Here is a 12,699-nt window from a genome sequence, read left to right as displayed (position 1 = left end):
ACGAAATTATGGGGGGGGGGCAGTTACCAATCCAATTGAAACAGTGGTCTTTACTATCATTAATACAGTTTATGGATCAATTATTGAATATGTTTGGTGCAAATAGACACACAAAAAGCCAAGTGCCCAAAAATGAACTGGTTTCCCAGATTAGCCCTTTTGCTGCTGTTGGTTTGGTATGCAAAACAAAGGGCGAAACATCACTTTAAGACATTTTCACTCAAAGTTCAATTGCGCCCATCTGTTTTTTTATGTTTTATTAATGAAACATTATATAGATTTGAAATTGCGTGGTATTTTCAAAAACTATGTAACAAGCAGATTGCATTTCTGCTGCTAACTCATTTTGTTTATTTTTGTCAGTTACGCCCCTTTGAAAAAAGAGCACAGAATTGATTAAAAGCGATGCAGTTTTGAACATTGGTCATTTTGTTAAGCTTTTAATAGATTAATTTGTTGTTAATATATCAGAACGAGTGTTCTAGTGTGCTGCTAAGTGGTGCAACGCATATGATTTGCAATGATAATCTCAATTTGTTTACATTTGTTACTTAGGACGTTTTGAAAAGTTACGCGAGATTTCTTGCAAGAAATTTCCCACGCATCGAGATAGCCCGGTCAACCATTTCTTCAATTTTCTTCACATTTCTTTATGTCGAGCTTTAAAGACGCTCATATAACAAATCGATAGCGATCGTCATCGATTCATAAAGGAATTCAACGCTCATTAAGTAGTATCGTGAAAAATTGATACAGATTTTTATCAAAATTTCGAGACCAAAATCTCCTACTTTATCGACTTGCAAAAAAATCGATCGTGAACCAAAACATTTGTGGGGTTCTATACGCACCTTGTCAATTTGTTTATGTTTATCATGAACTCTTTTGTCACTTTTTTAAATTGGGATTTGAACTCTAATGATATGGGAAATCGGAGGATACTTACCAAATAAGCCATGCTTCCTTATATAATTAAGGGTGGCAAAAAGTATTCATAAACTATTGTGATTCATTTTTAGTTCAATACAGGGGAAGAGTTGGCCTCAAGAATAGCCAGAACTCTAGCTGCAGGCATGGTTACTGCCGAAAAATATTTGTAATAATACCTACTGGTTAAATAGCATCCTTCTTGTCCTGCGAAAGGCGATAATCCGTAATGCTTTGGATCTGAAGAGAATGATTCAAAAGAGTCGACGAGAATCATTATTGGTCTCAAATAGTTTGATCTTTGCAAAATCAAAACATCGAAACCTGTCATACGATGTACTAGAATATCTTTACGCTGCTTTATGAAATGATATTGAAAAGAGTGATAAAGGTGCCTCGATACCAAGCTTCATTTTTTGTTGTCAATATATAACGTTATTTTGGCATCATTCGTGACACATTTTCTGATGAATATTAATAAAGGTAACTAAATTTCTACCGATAAAAGATGATTGAACGAAATTTAGTACCATTTCGTTGAAGATTTATATCGTATGCTTGATAAATGAAGTTATTTATGAAGTTTTATGGATCGATGAAGATACATAAATATACGTAACAGAATTAACAGTAAAGTACAAACGACAGAAATCTATATTATTGGATAAAGATATTTAAAGTAGCGCATAGGATGGTTGACCGGGAGGCGATTACTTTTCTGTTGAAGTGCATACTTCGCTTAAACGAACAATATATTTTTTTAATTTTCAGTGCTGAATGTTTTTCGAAGCCCCTCGTCAAATTAACCGATTTTACCGCACGAAACTGGCTTGAAAGCCGATTCCTGACCGGACATGACGAAAACGATCACAACCCAAGATCGCTAGACAACGCAGTAGACGAAGCAAGATTGATAGAGAAAGAGTAAAAAAAAGACTAACTCGAAGAAGCTCAATCGGGAAAAACTCCAAACTCGGAACCGCGGATCAGAGAAGTTTTTCAGAGCGTTTTTTCGGCGTGAATTGAACGTGAAAATGTCCTCCTAGTGGTGGCAAAGTGTCGGGAATTCGATTAGCGGTGCGCGAACGTTGAAAATCAGGCTTTTTCCCCCCGAGAGGAAACGCATCAGCGCTCTGGACAAAGTAGAGGAGGAAAAACGTAAGTAGCCAAAGGATTTTGTGTTTTTTTCTGGCCCTCAGTTTTATTGGTTTTTTATCTGGCAGTGTTAGGAATCTCGAGTTGAACAATAGGCTCTAGAATGGAGTGTTACGTTGATAGGCTAGTAAACAGGGAATTGATTAGTTTGGAGCAATATTTGGGCGAAAAATAGGTTCTTTTCCAGTATTTTGGGTGTACTCCGCCGCGGTTTTCTACGCGTATTAGTACTGGTGAAAAAAGCCATCATTGACTTCTTTTTTTTTCTCCATTCCTTTTCTGTGTGCGAGTATGAGTGTTTGTGTTATTTTTTCATGGAGGAATAATGAAGCAAAAATTCAAAGATTTTCCGCTGAAAAATGGTAATTTGTTGAGTGTTTAGTGTTATTCTAGAGAATTCCGAACTGCTAGAGCTCTTTTTCAGTATTTCAGATAGGAAATTTAAGTCCTCAGTCCGAAATCCGAAGAATGCAAAGTGGAACGGGAATGTCTCGGAGCGAAGGAAGAAAAAGATGAAGAAAACGGAAGAAGAGCAGTGCAAGTAAGGGAAGGACGAAGAAGAAAAAGACGAAAAAAAGTGTTCGAAGATTGTGTCATGAAAACGATGGATTTTTTTTCCATGCTATGGACGCGGTTCAGAAAAAAATAACATCCGTTGCAGCAAGAGAACTGGTTAGTGACCGTGAACCCTTGGCCGCAGTGATACACCGATGACGAAATCATCAATTTATTACGCAACAAAAACAAGACCCAAACGGATTGACGGATTCTGAGAGTCAATAATAGTTTCATTCGTGGCCTACTGTGTGATGATCGCAGTTCGCACTGTTTTCGTGGCAGGCCGTGATTTTATTTGTGATGGCCCACAAAATCCAAGCAATCTGGGCAGTGAAGGAAGAGCCTACTAGATGAAGCATTCCTCGTCATCGCCTCCCAAGATGGACCAGTATGGAATGCATGAAAATTTCAGAAAGGCAGACATTTTCTTTCGCCATTAATCAATCGTGCAGGAGCAAAAGGCGAAGACGAAAGACGGGAAAAAAATCGCGAATCCAATTGCCGTTATCGGATTCTCGTCTCTCGAGCAGCTCCTCTTCCTACTAGCTGGCTCGCTATTGCAAGTAGAAGCCTACTACACTGTACATATTCCCGTCCGCCGTCGAATCGAACACCTTCTTATTGAGGTCGCACGACAGTGTGCGTGTCGCTTTTCATTAAGCGCAAATAAAAAAAAAAAACGCGAGTACAGGGACTCTATATCATTTTTGTACAGGGCACTGTTTTCATATCAAGTTAGTAAAAAACTACGAAAAATGATGAAGCCAACTCTCCCTTACTCGATTTTCGGTATCTCGATAAACGTTGGTTTTCATGGCTATCTCGATGGTCCCTTGGATCGCATTTGCACTGGTCTTGTGTTCTTTAACTCGACTCGAGTTATGGACAATTAACTGTAACTCGAATTCAAATTTATTTTATCAATACTGTAGGCCAGACCATAAGGGTCATTTCTTATTATGTTTCCATTTATTTTCATATTTGGTTCTTATGAGCACTTCCACAGTGATTAACTGAGAGCTTTCTTTGCCAAAGTTGCCATTTTCGCATTCGTATATCGTTTGGCATGTACAATGATACTCTATGCCCAGGGAAGTTAAGGAAATTTCCTTCACGAAAAGATCCTGGACAGACCGGCATTTGAACCCAGACACCTTCAGCATGGCTTTGCTTTGTAGCCGCGGACTCTGAACACTCGGCTAAGGAAGGCCCCACCTATCAGCATTCAAAATTCATTTTAAACTAAATTTTAATGCTCTACTCGATTGCTCAATGGTTGATAGCAGATCTCTTTTCAAATACTCGATCTCTATCTTAATGCAAGTCTCTAAAAAATCTACTGGAAGATCTTAAGTGTTTTTTTTAAACGATTTTTAACTTCCGAACGAAAACAGTATCGTATTAACATTTACGCCAACAAAATCAAGTGTGCCATGAATTCGATCGTAAGTTGGATCCACCGAAAACATGTATAAAGGTGTATGTATCCTTTTCCTCCTTCTGAATGTTGTGCTGATGCAAAATTATAACAATCAAACAAAGGTTAAGGATAAGTTTCTTTTGGACATTTCTGCTCAGGAATCTCGTCAGTAATTAGCTCAGAATTTTTAACTATTTTTCCCTTGCTCTGTGAGAATGATTTTATATATTATTTTTATGTAAAGTCATATTTTTATCAGAAATCTGCAGAATTCCACTTACAATTATTTATCTACCTTAATCAGGTTTCTGTGAGAAATGTGCAATCGATTTTGCCAGATTTATGCCCTTGCCTAACTTGTTGCCGGAGAAACGTATGACCTTTTTTTCACGAAATCTCAAAAACTTCAAGAATTAGTTACGTGCCTCCACATTAGGAAGAAACTTACATATGACTCTAGCGATCAACTTTAGGCGTACACTCACCGAAACAAGGTGGGGAGCACCCGGAAGATCTGATCTCTCGGTCCTCGAATACGGTAGCTCTTGTTTCCTATCCGCCGCGAAAACTCACATTTTGAAGCTCCATCCAGTCTTCGGATAGCTACAGGTACAGACAGGAGGTTAATCCTTTATAGAAAACATCCCACGGTAATTGCTTCTCAGTATTCTCCAGTTCTACTGTATGTTTTGATGAAAAAATCCATGGAATACCAGATCCACACCATTCAAAGTATATACCACTAATTTTTGCAGACTAATTCGGCCTATTGAGCAGTTACAGAACATTTTACTTAGACGGGTCAAAAACAAATGATTCCACTGGATTTAATGAACTTCATAGAGCCGCGTTCAAACTTCAGAGTCCTTGTTTCGTATATGTTGCAGAATTAGCAGCGATACATTACGCATTAGAGCGAATTACCTCTCTTCCCTCTAGAGGCTATTCATTCAATGCGGCCGGTAATGTACTCGTTGTATTTCTTATGTCGTTTTCATTTTTAGGAACTGGGTCGGTGGTCAACAACGGTGACCAACTTCGCCGCGTTGCGAGTCACTTTCTATGCCCTCCGCCGTGTGTATTATGTGCACTATTAAGAATCGAATTGCGACGCGGCGACGCTGGTCAAAAATCAAACTTCGCACGTTGGTTAACCCGAAGCAGTATAACATACAAAGTCAAGCAAATTGTGGTTCGGTCGAATCTGAATCGGGTTGGGATTGACAATGTGATTCGGAACTGGTTGCGCCAGTTCGAAACTAGGTTCAAAAACGAATTCGGCATTTGGGAAATACGATCCAAATTGAGCGCTCTATCGAATCCTACTATCACCTTGGTTTGGGTCTCTTCTCATTGCTCGATTCCGGGCAATGAGATGGCGAACTCGTTCGCCAAGGTGGGCGCTATCAAGAACGGCGTATCACCTTTAATATCACATTGTGTGATTTGTGCTAACGTAAGAACTACATGACATTCACGAAACGCGACGCGAAACAAGACATAACACTTATAGTTCTTACAAACGTCAAGAAAGCTTAAAAATTACCTTTCTGTCGACCGGTTTCGGGCACGATGTAGCCCATCTACGGGACAATGTCCGACTGATTGCTTCTCGTACGTTGTTCGTACGCGTCCGAAGAGAAATGTTACTGGATCGTCGTATCTACCAAATTGAACAGACATGACGATATGGGAGGATCGTTGTTGATGAACATAGACTCCCATGCGTTCAAGTGCGAAGTTTTTCGTACGCTTTTTATAAGATTCGCACTTTACCAGTCTATTGCATGATTGGAAATTATCGCATGGGACTCGACACTCGATTCACTGATTTTATTAGCCGATACTGCCAGCCTGTACGGCCACGTGGATTTGGTGTTCTTCTTTGTTAAATTCGTCTTGTTCCATAGGTATGTTGTAGAGACGATGTGCCATGGAGTGAAATGCGGCTTGCTTTTGCGCAACGAAGTGGTTGGAGTCGGAGGTAATATAGCGATCAGTGAAAGTGGGTTTGCGATAAATGCCAAATTTCAATGTGCTATCTTCTTTTCCGCTGTTCATCAGATCGAGAAAGGTAGATTTCCCTCGACTTATTTTTCTACTGTAAAATTTATTGTGTTGTGTTTGGAATTTAACAGGGCCTGTGTCTGTTCTAAATATCGCTCTTTCACAGGAGCAAAAATCTCGTCTACATAGCGCCACCAGACTCTTGGAAACACATTTTCCTTCTGGGCGTCGACCTCGAAGTCACTCATGAAGACGTCTGTTAGCAAAGGCGATAGCTTGCTGTCCATGCTCAACCCAAACGTTTGCCTATAAATCTTCCCTCTAAATGTGAAATAGTTCTGGTTCATACACACCTGAGCAATCGTGAGATACGCGTCAATGTGGTTCGGTAGAGCTCGACTGCGTTCCAAATGACGACGGAGGCTTTCGAAGGCTTCGGTGACAGGTACGCTTGGAAATAGCGCTGCAACATCAAACGAAACCAGAATCTCACCTTTTCTTATCTATAACTTTTCTGATTTCTCCACTAAATCGATTGAATTTTTTACGCCTTTTCCATGCTTTACAGGCTCGTGAAGGAAATGCAGAAATACAGCCCTGGTGTACACACTCAATCACGATTTGCTTGTTCGGTAATTTTTTATACTGGGTACGAATTGCAAATCATAAAAAATACCGAACTTTCAGCTTTTTGATTGAAAACTTCTGAGGTTCAGTAATAATTTTTACTTTTTACTGAACTACGGTAGCTGTCAGACCCAATTTTGCAACATTACCGAACAGACCGAAAAGTCAGTAAAAACAATTACCGACTATTCAGTACCTAGTTGATGTTTTTACTGACTTGTCGTCAAAATCAAATCAAAACAAACTGATGCACATGCGGGAATGTGCCAAACGAGAATCTTTTTTCTTTCCACGAGAAAGTCGAAATTTAGTGACAAACTCAACTATTTTAAGCAACCAAATAGGCTCAGCACGATTTTAACTGCTTATGTTGGTAAATTCGGTTGGTTTCCATACAAGAGGTAAATTATTTGCATCATTTAGTTTGCCTCTTGTGTGCAAACCAACCAAATAATAATGGTTTTGTCACACGTTTTTCGATTAACTTCCATTGAGATATGAGCATACCGTAGATGCACAGACATTGTCTGTGGTAGATCACGTAGATGTTTATTCTCACGAAAAATTCTTAATAAGGGACATTTCTGAAAAAAACAGAACCAGGAGAAGTAAAGCGTGAAGCATGGGAAACTGGAAAGCCAGTAAAAACGCTCTACAATTTTACTGGCTAAGTCAGTAATTTCCATCAATCAAAACATATTTTGGTATACTGGGGTTTTTCCGTAGTTCCAAAACCCAGTAAAATTTTACTGGGGTCGGTAATCTGAATTGGCTGTGTAGTTCCAACTTTTCTCCGATTATGAAAGGTTCCAACTCTAAATATAATAATTATTATTATTATCTTTATTATCGAGACTTTCAGCCGGAGGCTGGTTCGTTTCCAGGTCTAAATATAAGCTAGAACTTGGAATAAAACTCAATATTATTAGGCTTGATACGTTCTATCTTCCTGTTGATAGAACAGTAAACAGGCAAAATGTAAGAAAATTCTTCAAACTCTTCGCAAGCCGCACAAAATGAAGCCTGTTTTAGAAACTTCAGAGAGTCTTGAACGACTATTTCACAGCTTCCACAGAAATTACTTCACGGATTCGTGAAAATGCTTTAAATTTTCTCTTGTGAGCTAAAAAGTCTCTCCAGGTACCGTAAAACGGGGTAACTTTGATAGTTTTTTCGAAGAAAACTTGAATATATATACATGCTGTTTTAAACAATAATAATTTATATTTTTAAAACAAGTACTGGCATCCTAGCTATCGATTGCAGTCGATAGATTTCCAAAAGATTTATTATGAATGGATATATAATTTTTCATATAATCGAAAGTCGGTTTTCTGTTTTGGGGTAACTTTGATAATGGAGTATGAATCGAATTGAATGAATAACGAACATTTGTAGGGCATTGCATACCTCTAGGCGTTTAACGTTATATGGAAATTTCTGACTTAGATTACAAAAATGATCCCAGTTTGTGAAAAAGCTATTCGCTAAGAGATTTGAGACCGTATTCAAGTTCTATGATAACTAGGCTGTCAAAGATAAGTGGCCAACTATTCAAAACGACATCATATAGTGATCGTAGAACAGATTGTTTGTAAGCGTTTCGAAAATGCTAAAATTGTGTCAATTTTTAATATTCGTATAAAGAGCCTCAAATGCACTTGATTCCAATGAAAATAGCTTTGACATGAAGTGTCATACAAGACTCTTTACTTTTGCATTTGTTTTGCTTAACTGATCAACAGAAACTTCGTTATTTGGTTTAATATGTTGTGGGTTTCGCACTATCGAAGTTACCCGTATTATCAAAGTTATCCCGTTTTACGGTATCTCCTAGCGATTTCTACACCGATTCTTCCAAGAATTCGTTCAGAAATTCTTACAGAATTTTCTACAAGAAATTCATTAGCAGTCTAAATGTACTACATTCCCAGGATTCCCTCAAATTTGCAAGAACTATTCCAGTACCGTCGTGCGGGGTGACATTGGTCCATAAGGGTGACTTTGGGCCAACATTTTTACAGCAAGCTAACAACCAAATAATGAAAACAGTGTGTCAAGCTTCTAGAATACGTTACAAATAGCCAATAGATGGTCATAGATTAGTTTTTTGGCGCTCCTACTAGCCATGACATGCATCGAAAGAGGCGGTCAAAGTCACCCCCTAGGCCCAATGTCACCCCGCACGGCGGTAATCATTTCAAACATTTTTCGAGTAATTGCACTATAGTTAAGTCTGTATTAGGGTTTCACACAAGCAAACAATACAAAAAGTATTCCTTATACCATTCCTACACTAGTTTATTCAAGGAAGTCAGATGTTTTTCAAATTCCAGCAGGATATTATCCAGTAATTTGGTTAATAACTTTTCCAATAACTAGCAATTTATCAAGAACAAACATTACATTACACTAGGCTGTCCATACCGTAACATATTTGTTTTTGTCTCAGTATTTAATTTCCTTTGGATTTTATATTCAAATAATGCACATTAGGATGTTTTTTATTGGAACATTAACAATGGAAGTGAACATTTTTGGTATAGGAATTTGTTAAAATTGTTAATCATACCAAGATTCCATATAGTATAAGATGTAGATATACACTCGTAGCAACGTAGAACGATTGGTTATGCGTTTTTGAAACTTATTCAGTATTCGCAGTTTTCGTTCTTAAGGAAATGACATTCAAAGAATAAATGTTAGGTTTTATATATGATCGCTTATAAATTGTCCAAATGTACTGTACTTAGTATATCTGAACAACGGAAAGAAGAACTTGAGCAATCATATAGTGCATTAAAATTTAGTTTAACATGTTGTATGTTTCAAAGTTTTTTAGATGTACGAATATGGAATTGGGTCAATTATAGACACATACTCAATACTTTTCCATTATTCCATAAGTGAAAGTAAATGAAAACAGTTTATGATTGCTGGAAAATATGTGTCACCTTTATATTGATGAATATTACGAAGTCGATATATCATTTAATTGTCAAATGATATATTCATCAATAATGAAGGTCATAGGTTTTTTCCCAAATTGATGTGAAAACCAGTGCCCTGTACGAACATGAATTTGAGTCTCTGTACTTCTACACAATCTCGCGACGGACCCGTGGACAGAACGAAGACAACCGAATCCAAATGCCTCCCCTACACCATACACGTCGATCGGATGTGATGAAAGGAAAGAAAATAACAGGCTAAATAGCTCAAGCTCGCTTGTATGAGTGTTATTTTTATATTAAAACACTGAATTGAATTCATTTTTATCTTGTTACAATTTTTTCGCCTGCTCCGTCGTCGTCTTCGTGGTTTAAAAATAACATCTAATTTGTGCGAGATTCTGATGAGGAAAGTACTGCTGCTGCACGGCGATTAAGCCTGCCTCGAAAGTGCTAAAGGATGTGGCCGCGCTGCTGCTTCCGGAAAAGTCATGTTCAATCAAAGCAAAGCTTGACGCGCAGTACCCGCAATTTGCTGGTTTTCGCTGCCATCGTGAATACTTACCGAGAGCGCAGTGCGAGTCGCATCCATTTTCTATTTTCGCTGATTTGTTGGCATATACTGGTGCAGCAACACTATAGAAGAATGACAACAACTACTCCATCGAGAAGAGTGCAAAGAAGATGGATAAAATTGATTCCCCCCGTCGTGAATGGCATAGTGGGCGGAAAGGGTAACAAAGAGCCCTGGGAACAACGACGACGACGACGACTACTGCAAAGCTGAGCCATGAAGCAAAAGGGCTCTCGTCGAGGCATAGGCGGAGGAAGAGACGAGCAGATACACGGGGAGAGTTCGAAAGGTTGTCAAACGAGAACAAAATATGTGTACTATACACAATTATTGCAAGTTTTGAGGCTCCCTTTGGCGGAACGGTGGTAGTTGTGCAATCGACGGTCGAAGAAGCGTATATATGCGATAGGCAGTGAACTTCACGTTTCCTTTCTTGCACAACTACCAACATGCCGTTATTTGGTCTCGCACTGTGGGTTCAAGGGTTGCGCATATTTTGAATGATTATCATAGGTTCAAGAAAATAATGCTTATAAGCAAAGCTTCATAGTCTTCTGCTCTAATAGCTTTGCCGCAATAATAAACTGATGTTTCAAAGCGGGAACAATGCATGCTAACTCTTTAGTTAGTCGATTCGTAGTACTCCCTCAGCAGGTTATCGAGGTTCTGTCGTGGTTAAGTGTAGTTTTCGGGCTACGTGTCAGATGATTGTCAGTAATTCAGGAGAGCGTTTGTGTTGTGTGTTTCTACTTTTTGTTTGGTAACCATGCAGTCAGCTAAATCCCTACCATCATTGACAACCAGATGGCGTGTGCCGATTGGTAGCGAATGAGGCCAAGGATTGTAAGTGGATCCTCAACAATCCAAAGACTAAAATCAATTATTCACCCAAGTAATCCCACTAAAGAAAGGTGGCCGAGTGAGTGTGGTGTTCAAGGGAAACAGGTAAAACTTGGAGCCATAACTTCCATACCGGAATGTATACCTTCTCCAGTAGAGAAGCTAGGTAGAATATGGGACGCTTAGATGCTTACCGACTTTAAAATGGTTTGCTCAATTTTCACCACCTAATAAAATTTCAATCTTGTCCCTCCCTTGCGACGCCTATCCACCAATTCATTTCAATCAGTTGTAAAATCTTTAATAGACCCCCTTTACCTTTGAGTCGCATGACCGCTATAGCCATAACAAAAAAGGAATTAATACCTGTAAGCCCCCCTCCACTCCTACAAAATCCCGTGGTTCCGACCAATCGGCACCAAGCCGAAGACCAGGAGACAAGCTGGTGGTCATCTTAGGCCCATTCGTCAATGTGCTCATCGCGAGCTCCAGAAAAGGCGGCAAACGTCTTAGGACATCAATGGATCGAGCAGAAGCAGCGAAGACGTCGGGTGAGGGGGCCCATGAGCCGCAAGATGTGAAACAATGAAGGTCAGAGAATAGTCTTCAGAAAGTGGGTAAAGTAGAGTAAAGCCATATAGCAAGGATAGATAAAAGAAGAGAGAGAAAGAGGAAGAATAAACAGGAGTGTGAAAAAGCTCCTGAATTCCGCGGAACAGCAAAGACAAACGTACCGACCCTAGAGATGAGGGTTCAACACGAGTCAGAGTAGCCGCTAGGAAGGGTCATCGGTGAACTGGGTGAACCCTCTTTAAGCCTGCTGTAGCTGCCGGTGATCAGCCGCCTGGATCTAATGCATACCATGAGGCGATCAGACTGCTTGATGATCAGTATCATCAACGATCCGTTTGTGTTCTGTGTAGCATCAAGCAAAAATAAGGACCAGTCTATGCTATACTATGCTACGTAGCATCAAGCAAAATACGGACAAAACTGTTAATAATAATTTTTCGTCAATTGCTTAAGAGAGCAAGAAGAATATTGTGTGATTACGATTCCTCCCTTGACATGAGGATTACGTAGTAAGTCTTTCGGAAGAACTTCGTTCAGAGTGATCCTGAAGAAGATGAAGCTTATGATGGAGAATGAAATCGTTGAAGAGGTGATCGTAGTCGTCTTCACGAACAAACAGCTGATCGAAAAAGATTTGAAGAACTTCGTTCTCCCAACAGACCGCCAGTCGCTAGTAATTATTTTAGGAGCATCCATAGCCAATCAACACGATTTGGTATTGCGCAGACAATCGTATCGATACACAATACGCCACGTTCTAGGAGAGCTGAACATGGTTGATCTTTATCCAGATTACCCGTAGCACTGAATCCAAACAATTCAACGAGTTCGTTCATTGATCTCAAGAAGATATTGAAATACAGCAAATGTAAGCTATTAAAATGTATACACTTTCAAGGCGGAGATGTTGTGAATTGCGAACGAGGTGCTGCTAACAAAATAGGCTTGTGGTACAAAAACTACATCGCAATACGGTACACCCAGACAAGGAATATGAAGTCTCCGAGCACCAGTATGATGATCGGCAAGAAATGGCGAGGTACAGAAGTCCTTTAAGGAATGGTGGG

At 39.3% G+C, this 12,699-nt stretch overlaps 1 protein-coding gene and 1 long non-coding RNA gene across 5 annotated transcripts in view; one reads left to right on the top strand and one right to left on the bottom strand.

Moving 5' to 3' along the window:
• Positions 1–1,818: 1,818 nt before the first annotated feature.
• Positions 1,819–12,699, top strand: part of LOC5568599 — a 59,895-nt gene continuing 49,014 nt past the window's right edge. For 2 of the 4 annotated variants that reach the window (XM_021855952.1, XM_021855949.1), the window contains exon 1: positions 1,819–2,085. The gene's annotated coding sequence lies outside the window, so the exon portion shown is untranslated. Of the gene's footprint in view, positions 2,086–2,192; positions 2,445–2,506; positions 2,755–12,699 lie in introns of those variants that run through there. The other 2 variants (XM_021855950.1, XM_021855951.1) reach the window with 2 other exon arrangements.
• LOC110679880 lies at positions 9,909–10,505 on the bottom strand. Its single transcript, XR_002502774.1, has 2 exons — positions 10,211–10,505; positions 9,909–10,119 (listed from the first exon to the last, which is right to left on the bottom strand). It is a non-coding gene; the product is annotated as an uncharacterized LOC110679880 (long non-coding RNA).

This window comes from Aedes aegypti, chromosome 3 (genome assembly GCF_002204515.2).
Source record: "Aedes aegypti strain LVP_AGWG chromosome 3, AaegL5.0 Primary Assembly, whole genome shotgun sequence".
NCBI lineage: Eukaryota > Metazoa > Arthropoda > Insecta > Diptera > Culicidae > Aedes > Aedes aegypti.
This window is presented reverse-complemented; position numbering and strand designations above follow the sequence as displayed.